This window comes from Brachyistius frenatus, unplaced genomic scaffold (genome assembly GCF_029030835.1).
Source record: "Brachyistius frenatus isolate BFR_SWC_R1_liver_20210118 unplaced genomic scaffold, ASM2903083v1 Contig_138, whole genome shotgun sequence".
Taxonomy (NCBI): Eukaryota; Metazoa; Chordata; class Actinopteri; family Embiotocidae; genus Brachyistius; species Brachyistius frenatus.
This window is the reverse complement of record NW_027210737.1, coordinates 833,534-843,981: the sequence shown is the minus strand read 5'-3', so window position 1 is coordinate 843,981 and position 10,448 is coordinate 833,534. Positions and strand designations below refer to the sequence as shown.

The window sequence follows — 10,448 nt, the reverse complement described above, 5'->3', positions numbered from 1 at the left end:
AAAGCTAAATTTGACCATTCCAACAATGGTAGTTGCTTGTTTGTGCAGTAAGCTTTGACAAGAAAAATAATTGAGATTTTCAAGAAAATGTATGTATAGTCACAATGTGCATACAGCACTGCATTCATCTCCACACCCCCTTCTCTTTTTTGAATTACTCATGAACTCATCAGTGCATAGATATGGAACACATATCAAAGAAATAGCGCAACTGGCCCTTTGTAATGATCATAGTCACATACAAAAGTCAGGAAGGCAGAGCAAACGTCTGTAAGATACTAATTTCTTTATTTTCAAACTCTGATAGGTGATAAGTCAGGAAGTCCTGACTGCGTCCCCGACATATTGCATATCAAAATAAACAACAGAACTTAACAGTTGTGATGATGCTAGTTGCTTCTCTGTGACAAAACATTTCTGACTAATCAATTTATGAAATAACAGCAAATTTCTGCTGTGTCTCTATCAAAGGGATGATTTTGCATCGCACATTGTTTGAAATATAAACAAAAAAATGATGGTGACCCAACTGCTGAGATCTTTGTTGCCTATCATCCCTACTCTCTGTTCTCCCTCCTTTTCTTTTGTGAACCTCCACTGCCACGGTAGGATATAGGGTAAATGCTTCTGAAACAAATCGTTAAAAATAAATGATTAATTAATTTTAAAAATTACATTTATTTCTGTTGTACACAAAGCATATTTTCTTTTAAATTGCTAAATCAATGCCATCCGCTTTAGACCATGCACTTAGCTTGTTAAAATAGAGCCCCATGTGTCCATGCATAATTTGAAATGTTCATCTCTTGGACTTGTAGGGACTTCTTTTTGTATCAGCACAAAGATGGTTTAAGCACAGATCGAGATGCATTTGTATTTTGGCACAAAATGAGGGGCTTTTTCTATGCTTGTTGCTTTTTTTAGTGGCTCAACTTGAACTCAGCAGCACCAAGGTGGGTGGAACGTCATAAAAAGGAATGTGCCTGTAAAGACTCATTTATCCAGTGCAATTTTGAGATTTATGTAGGCTCACTTGTAATACTATAAATTCGGTGATTACGAAGCAAAGCCCCCCAGTTTTCTTCTGCACAGAGTTTGGCTGACGGTGGCGGTCTGCATCTTCTTCAGCTATAGTATTACAAAACTGACAATGCGTTGCTACAGCAGTATTAAAGGGGATGGTAGGAGCTAATTTGATGGAAGTTGGCCGTGACACACCTTCTAATTATCCATTCCTCTTATGTCAGAACTGCCCAACAGATGCCCTTGCATTTGTATTTACCAAATTAAATTACCAAAGTCATAAACATTTTACCAGGTTGGAAAGCAGTTTTTCACAGCCTCTTTTAGTTGAGTGATACAGGTTCGTTGCACCTTTGACAAGTTTGCACCTGCAATCGCTACCCAACAGTAATGTCAAAATAACAAATTCAAACTATTTATTTTGTCATGCTAACAGCAAGGCTTTAGGGATGGATAATTCAGCCCAACGCTTTGGTCCACTATGAAATATCAATAGCTATAGGATAGATTGCCATGAAATATCCAGACCCCCAGGACCAAACATGAGCCACCAGCTGGTTGTCATTTTTACTTTCCAATTGACATGTCAGTTTATATACTATTTAACACTTGAACTTTGCTTCAGACATTCATGTTCCTCTCTGGATGACAATAACTTTGCATATTCCCTCACTCTTTATATCGTGCCATAATTAATCAAAATGCCTAATTTTAAAATTCGGAAATACTGTGACTGATGAAAAAGTACCTGACGTGAGATAATTGCATTAGCTCTATTTTGTGTTTAGTGATAATTGTTGTACTGACACACTAAACTAATGGTGGACATTGAAAATATTACCTACTCAACATAAAGTAGTTGTGCATAATAATTGCTGCTTAGCTCTTGCATTGTGTTTTTCTCTGCATGTTATCTGTGCTTATTTGAATGAAAAGTCAACATGTGCTGTAAATGTGTTTTTATTATATCATTGAGTAAAATAAATTACAAAACATGAAATGTATTTGTCTGCTCACAAAGTATGCCGACAGATTGCTGGCAGAAGTGCTGGCTGTGGATGATCACTCATGTTTGTAAGGCCAACCAAACTATCTATTTTGCACTTCATTTGGTTTCTTCCACTGTTCTTTAGCTACAGATTCATGTGCTCCTCATACAAAATAAACAACAAATAACCCTCTAGAAGTGACCTATGACAAGCTTCATATGGCTTCAGCTGTGTCTGGTCCGTCATTGTGAGGTGTCTGTATCATTTGTTATATGCAAGGTGACTCTGTGGGGTCAGCTAAGTCAAATCTGGATCCTGGAGAATAACTGTTTTTCCAACATTTTTACTAACATCAAATACAATTCATACGACCACACCTCATGGGATACACTATCAAATACCAAATTACAAAATCAAAGTCAGCAAGGTCAGAACAACTTTGTTCTGTTGTTTCTGTTGGTTCTGAAAATATTGACATGCATTCTGATTGAAATTAATAGCAGCGTGAGTGTAACATGACAAAGGGCAAACATCCTTCCTTAACTATATATTCAACATGTGATTACTTTTTTTCATTCAATCCCAGGTCTGACATTTATTTTTTACTACTTCCAATTATCTACCTCTGAAAGTCTGTATCTTCAAATAGGGATAGATTCAGAGTTGGATTGGAACACATGGAAGACTTGTAACTAAAAGACTAAAAACTGGTGGTGTGTCACAGACCAGCCCCCCAGAAGCAGGAATTGGAGAGATGGTGTCAACCTGCCCAGGAACAGGCTGGAGAGGCATCGTGGAGCCACTGAGACACTAAGGGAGACTCTAAACCAGGAGCGAAGATTCAGAAAGAGGAGTGGGATCAGTAGCGGAATAAAGTGCACACGAGGAGAGATGCCAGCCGGGGCACTGGGCCGAAGGGATACAAAGACAAAACTAAACGACGAGGACGGACTAGGACAGACAAATAGGAGTTGAATGTTGAACAGTTAATTTCAGTTATTTCTACTCATAGCAACACACAAAACTGTCATATTTTCATTTTTAGTTTGAGTTTGGAAAGGACCTTCAATACATCACATTACTACTGTTTCTTTTCTCCCCAATTTGACTTTGACTACATAATTTAAAAAGATTGACAATGTTCATAATCAGTCCAAAATATAACTTTTTTTTTTATAAAATGTTATACTAAAAAGATACACTATAATAAGCGCCTAGCCTCACCACAGTTTCTAAAGCTTGTTATTCAGAAGTAGGTAAATTATTATATTGTATACATTTCACTACAAATATCACTTTTTTTGCATCTATCAAATAATAATAATAAAATAAAAATAATAAAACAATAAAACATTTCCTTAGTGGATTTTTTGTTTTGATCATGACGATTGTATTATATTTAATTATGTATAACTTTAAGGGACATGTTGCTTGAAAAAAAAATAGTTAACTGAGTGTGTTGATAACCAGCCTCATGTTGCTGATTATTCAGGACGACTAATGTAAGGCAAGGACACCCCAAGACAATCGGACCACTTGATAAAGTTGCCAGAGGCCTCATATTCAATTCAATTCAATTCAACTTTATTTATATAGCGCCAAATCACAACACAGGTTATTTCATGGCACTTAACACATTAAAGTCCTTACAGCAAGACTTTACAATATTATACAGAGAAACCCAACAATTCAACAATTCCCACATAAGCTAGGAGGAAAAACACTCCTCTTTAAGGGAGAAAAACCTCCAACAGAGGGAATAAAAAACTCCCTCTTCACAGGAAGAAACCTCCAACAGAACCAGGATCAGAGGTGGGCGGAGCATCTGCCTCGACCGGTTGGGGTGAGAGGAGAGCAGAGAGAGGACAGGACAGCATAGAGATAGAAGATAAGAACTTTTGGTGGAGACGACAAGCACAGAGCAGAGACATGCAGCTCCATGACGTGACATCTGGAAAAGAAAGAACAAAAACTACACGAGCGAAGGAACTGAGTGGAGACAACAGACAATAAGAAGGAACTATGGGAGAGAAAAAGATGGTGAGGTATGAGTCAGTTAAAGAGTAGGAGGAAAGAAAAGAAGCTCAGCATGTAACGAGGTCCCCCAGCAGCCTCGGCCTATAACAGCATAACTAAGGGTTGGTTCAGGTCTACCTGAGCCAGCCCTAACTATAGGCTTTATCAAAAATGAATGTTTCGAGTCTAATCTTAAAGCTAGAGAGGGTTTTGTCCCTCAAACACAAACTGGGAGCTGGTTCCACAGGCGAGGAGCCTGAAAACTAAAGGCTCTACCTCCCATTCTACTTCTGTAAACTTTAGGAACCACAAGTAGACCAGCGTACTGAGAGCGAAGTGCTCTGCTAGGATTATATGGTTCTATAAGATCTCTAAGATATGATGGAGCCTGGTCATGTAGGACTTTGTAAGTTCTCAAGATAATTTTAAATTCTATTCTTGATTTCACAGGAGGCCAGTGAAGAGAAGCTAAAACTGGAGAAATATGATCTCTTGCTAAATCCCGTCAGTACTCTTGCTGCAACATTTTGGATCAGCTGCAAGGTTTTTAATGAGTAATTTGGACATCCTAACAGCAAGGAATTGCTCCAAGGTTCCTCACAGTTTTGCTGGAGGCCAAGACAACGTCATCCAGAGTAACTAAATGATTACAGAAATAGTTTCTGAGGTGTTTAGGACCAAGTACAATAACTTCTGTTTTGTCTGAATTTAGAAGCAGGAAGTTTTTGGTCATCCAGGCCTTTATGTCTTTTAGACAGGGTTCAAGTTTTACTAACTGATTAGTTTCATGTGGTTTTATAGAAAGATATAGCTGAGTGTCATCTGCACAACAATGGAAGTTTATGCAGTGCTTCCTGATGACATCTCCTAATGGAAGCATGTACAAAGTAAAAAGTATCGGGCCCAACACTGAACCTTGTGGAACTCCATAACTAACTCTTGTTTGTCTGGAAGATTCATTGTTGACATGGACAAACTGGAATCTATCTGATAAGTAGGATTTGAACCAGTCTAATGCAGTTCCTTTAATACTCGTAATGTCTTCTAATCTCTGTAATAAGATCGTATGATCAATCGTATCAAAAGCAGCACTGAGGTCCAGAAGAACAAGTACAGAGACGAGTCCATTATCTGAGGCTAATAAAAGGTCGTTAGTAACTTTCACCAGAGCTGTTTCTGTGCTATGATGAACTCTAAAGACTGAAAATCTTCAAACAGATCATTCCTTTGTAAATTATCAAAAAATTGATTTGCAACAACTTTTTCAAGGATTTTAGAAATAAACGTCAGATTGGAAATTGGTCTGTAGTTTCCAAAAACAGCTGATGAAGAGTTGGCTTTTTAAGTAAAGGTTTAATTACAGCCACTTTAAAAGCCTGCGCTACATAGCCGGTTTCAATAGATAGGTTGATCTGATCTAGTATGGAAGTATTAATTAAAGGGAAGACTTCCTTAAAAGGTTTAGTTGGGATGGGATCTAACAGACAGCTAGAGGACCCAGATGAAGAAATAATTCTAGTTAACTCAGAGCTCAGCAGGAGAGACATTTTCCAAGTTTATATCTGGTCCTACAGTTGCTTTCAGGGCTGCTGTGCTTAACATTACATCAGTGATGGTGGCAGGAAGGGTCTGCCTAATAGCTCCCTAATAGTGAGAATTTTATTCGTAAAGAAGTTAATGAAGTCATTACTGCTGAGAGCTGAAGGAATAGAGGGCTCAACAGAACTGTGACTCTTTGTCAGTGATGGGGAAAAAGGATTTGTCTCTTCCTCTTGTTCTCATTGTGGCTCCGGAAAGTCTCTTGTCCGAAAAGTTTCCTTTGTTGTCTGTCTTATTTGCAAGTGATTCTTTCCGCATCTAATTGACGACTCCCATGTGTCTTTATCTTGTGACCTACAACCAACTCTGTATTACCATACAAAAGCAGATACAAAGGGAATGGGGTGACTGTCAACTGTTTGTCAACTCTATAAAAGCTGCCCTAAGGAAGAGGACTGCGTGTTGGAGAACGGAAGACGAGGACGGCGGAGAAGAGGACTGCTGGGGAAACCAGGCTGGGTAGAGCCTGGCTGGGGCGAGCCCTGCTGGAAGGGCTGCTGAGGAAGGACCTGCTGAAGAAGAACTGTGAGAGGACTGCGGAGGAGAGGACCTGCTGGAGAAAAGAGCCCTGCTGTAGAGCCCTGCTGTAGAGAACTGCTGGAGCCCTACTGGGGAGAGTCATGCTGAAGACTGCTGGGGGGAGCACTGCTGGACACCTCTCTTTGAGGGTGCATGTAGTTGCTCTTTCATTTACTAACAGAGATTTAGACCAGAGAGATCTGATATTTAATAATCCGCTTTTAATTGTCAGATTTTTTTTGATCCATTAATTTGGTAGGATCAATTTTTATTACATTTTTATTGATACATCTTTTCTTGAGTTTTTTAAATATAGGTGGTCTGGGTACAGACACAACCTCTGTAGGATGTTGAAGGTTTTGGGTGAGTGACAGCTCTAAAGAAGCTGCAGAGGAGCTGTAAGACTGCAGCTCTGCGTCCTGGCCTCAACCCTGGATGTCAGGTTTTAGGGCTGTTAAGAGACATGGCCATGTTTCTAGAAAGAAGAGCTGCACCATCCAAAGTAGGATGGATGCCGTCTCTCCGGATCAGACCAGGTTCCCCCAGAAAGTATTCCAATTGTCAATGAAGCCCACATTGTTAGCGGGACACCACCTCGACAACCAGCGGTGAAATGAAGACGTACGGCTAAACATATCATCACTGGTCCGGTTAGGAAGGGGTCCAGAGAAAACTACGGAGTCCCACATCATTTTTGCAAAGCTGCACACCGATTCCACATTAACTTTAGTGACCTCCGATTGGCGTAACCGGGTGTCATTACTGCCGACGTTAATAACAATCTGACTGTATTTACGATTAGCCTTAGCCAGCAGTTTCAGGTTTGATTCAATGTCGCCCGCTCTGGCCACGGGAAGACATCTGACTATGGCTGCTGGTTTCGCTAACTTCATGTTCCACAAAATAGAGTCTCCAATAACCAGGATTGGTTTCTCAGCGGGTGTTTCGCCGAGTGGGGAAAATCGGTTGGAGACGTGAAGGGGTCGGTGGTGAACCGTGGGCTTCTGCTTGGGACTATGCCTCTGTCATACTGCCACCCAGCCACCCGGATGTTTGGGTGCTGCTGGGGACCGGCTAACTAAGCCTGTAGCCCTAGGCAGCTGCGCACCCCCTCCCTGAGAAGCTCCTATGGCTAGCTGGATATTTAGCATGGTGCACAGCCGCAATTCTAATTCGGTGACCCTGGCCTCCAGAGCCCCAACTACACTACATTTATTACAGGTAGCATTATCACTAAGGGAGGCAGGGTCATAACTAAACATGTCACTCATATGTAAAACATCGTGTAGGATCAGTCCTAAAGGTGTAATTTGAAAATGGCTAACGTGAAAAAATATTCTAATATGTAAAACCGCGCGCACACACACCTTCACACAATGTTCCTTTTACAAATCACAGTCCAGGTGGAAATGCGCATAGGTAGATCAGCCTTATATCCCGCCTTCTACACAGCCACGTTCAACCATTAATGTTAATTCAAAGCAACTCACGAGTGTTGATGCATATAAAATTTGTCATGCTCAGTGGTTCCTTGGTGAATTGTGACAATAAACGGAGAGGAAAACCCAGAAAATATTTTTTTCTGACACAGATATAGTCACGCTTGTTATTAAGGTGGACAATATAAAGCACAAACTTCTTGGTGGCCACTGCAGCAATAGCAATGGAACTGCTCTTTGCACAGTGCAATCAAGCAGCGCTTTTACACACAAAAACTACATTGAACCATATCACAAGATACTAAAAAGTGACACTTTGTTCTGCAATTTTTAAAGCCATTTCATGTTATCTAGTACTTCTACAACCTTTTGCCATATTTATGTGGTTAGAAGGACTAACTAAAATCACGCTTATTATCAGGGAAGGCAACCCCGACTTTGCAGAATCCTGCCACATCTCAGCATCATGCTGCATTTCAACAGCTGCTGTGCTCCACGACGGCCCTCGCAGCTCAGAGGGTGGGGAACATGTTGGTCAGACAGCGCTCATGAAAGATTGAAGTTTGCTAATGTCATTTACTGTACCACAGAAAGTTTTATATGGAATAGTTATGGCTCATTAGAACAAATTACACTACGGGTTTAAATGTTAACAATAAAGGGCATCTAGACCTTTATAACGTGATATGCAGTGAGGTTAAATGTGTGAGGCATGTTTATGTGTATAATGATGCCTCTCATTTTTACAATCAAGATTCAAATTACTACCTCACCATCAGTGCCATAATATCCCGTTTCTAAAATGTTTCTTATGCATGGGTGATAGTTTCTATACAGGTGCACACGTTCTTCTGTCAAGTCTGTTTTTATAAATCACACCTTTTATGTGGGGAGTAGTTCACACATATTTCTGTAACACAATGGTTATAGATGAGGCCCCAGGTCTCTTCTTCTGATGCCCATTGAAAGCAGGGCAGCTGATCTCTTAGACTGCTGGAGGTGTGAAGCTGTGACTAAGGACATGCACCGTTGCAATACTCAAGTAGTGAAAAGGAAAAAACAACAACATGTATTTGCTCCAAAAATGGGAAAGTCGACGAATACAATTGTACAAAATATTTTTTTGATTACATAAAAATGTGATAATTATTGGATTTAATTTTGTTGATTTAATCAGAAACTACTGTAGAGAGGTTTAATGATAGAAAATGAAACTTATAATTAGGTTCAGAAAATTAGATTTCTTTCATTACAAATGTAAATAGCAAATCTATCACAATGGAAAAGAAAAAGACCAACGGATATCTGCATTTATACGGTGTGCTCAACACCTGCTTCTGATAAACCACTAATTCACTCTCCTTCTTCCGTTTTTATTTGCGTATGATGGAAAAATTAGTTCCTGTCCATCAAATCCCGTACAGCTGTCACAACCAATGAAAGAGTCCATTTGTTTCTAGACATTTCCACACTGTGAATTTACACCAATACCAGGACGCAGGGCAAGGTAGGCCAAAAATCAATAGAGATTGGGTACAGTCCAGTTCCTGTCTCAATTCTCCTTTTAGTCAGAAAGGCGCACGTGCTGGAAGAAAACAACTATTGAGTTAAGAGGAAACTGACCTCACTTCCAAATTTCAAAAATGTCTCAGTTACACATATAGGTGCATTTGCAGATATTCAAACTTTTTTCATTGAGAGAAATCAAACGGCAATTGATGAGTCAATATATTTAATATTTTAGTAATGCCGGTTATATTTGTGTGTTATACCTCACAGTCACAACTTCATTTTTTGGCGTGTGAAGGGCAGTAGGTCGAGGTTGCCGCAATAAAATATATTCTTCTTCAGAAGGTAAATCTCAGAAGAATGGACAGAAAAGTGGCACAAATACCAAGTATATAAATAAGCAAATAAGTTAAGACATGTATCACAAACACTGCTGTTGATAAATTAAAAAGACTAGCTGAGTTATCAAAAGAGGCAGTGCCAACTGACCTTCTTGTCTCTTTTTTTTTAAAGCGCTTTAATGCTCTCCACAATCACCTTTGAAAACTGTTGAGAAGCAAATTGTAAGTTGAAGTATCTAAGGGTGTTTTCACGCGTTCCTCTTTAAAAAAAAACAAAAAAAAACAACTCAGTCCCCTTGAAGAGGACCAAAAAACGGACCAACTAAGGAACCTCGTTCTTCTCACATTGTGAGTTCATTTGAAAGAGGACTCACTTCTCTTTCTGTTCACACAAAACACTGGTCAGGCATCTTTGTTTTTTTTGTTCCAAAAATGTTCTAAGAATATTATCCTTGGCATGTTATCTGCAGGATTTCTATTCATTTTTGTTGTTCCCAGAATGTTCCTCTTTAAGAATAACGATCTTTAAGAACATTAAAAACTAATTTTTTGTAAACATTCCTAAAATGTTTTTCAGAACATTGTCTGAACATACGTAACATTATGCCCTAAAAATCATAACATTTTAAACAATTTTTGTAGGCTATGTATTCAATTATGGCAGGATTTTATGATTCAAGAGCAGGATAACATGCTTTAAAAACAATAAACAAATGCTTTGTGCTGTGTTTTTCTTGTCAATATGTTTTTAATGTTTTTGGAGAATATTATCCTGTATTTAAGAGGAATATTATGGTAAAACATTGTTGAAAACATAATAAAAAAAAAATGCATTATTTCCATCATTACTTCAAAGTCAACTTTATTGTCAATTCACCATATGTACAAGACATACAGAAAGGACAAAATATTGTTCCTCACGGTGTGCAAAAATAAAGATCAAACAAGAAAAGTATAAATATGTAACAACAAAAACAGACAACAACCACAAGTAACGCTTGACTGCACTATAT

At 38.9% G+C, this 10,448-nt stretch overlaps 1 pseudogene; it reads right to left on the bottom strand.

Annotated features, from left to right (window-relative positions):
* Nucleotides 1-6,497: 6,497 nt before the first annotated feature.
* LOC138630638 (uncharacterized) lies at nucleotides 6,498-7,408 on the bottom strand (annotated as a pseudogene).
* Between the last annotated feature and the right edge of the window lie 3,040 nt (nucleotides 7,409-10,448).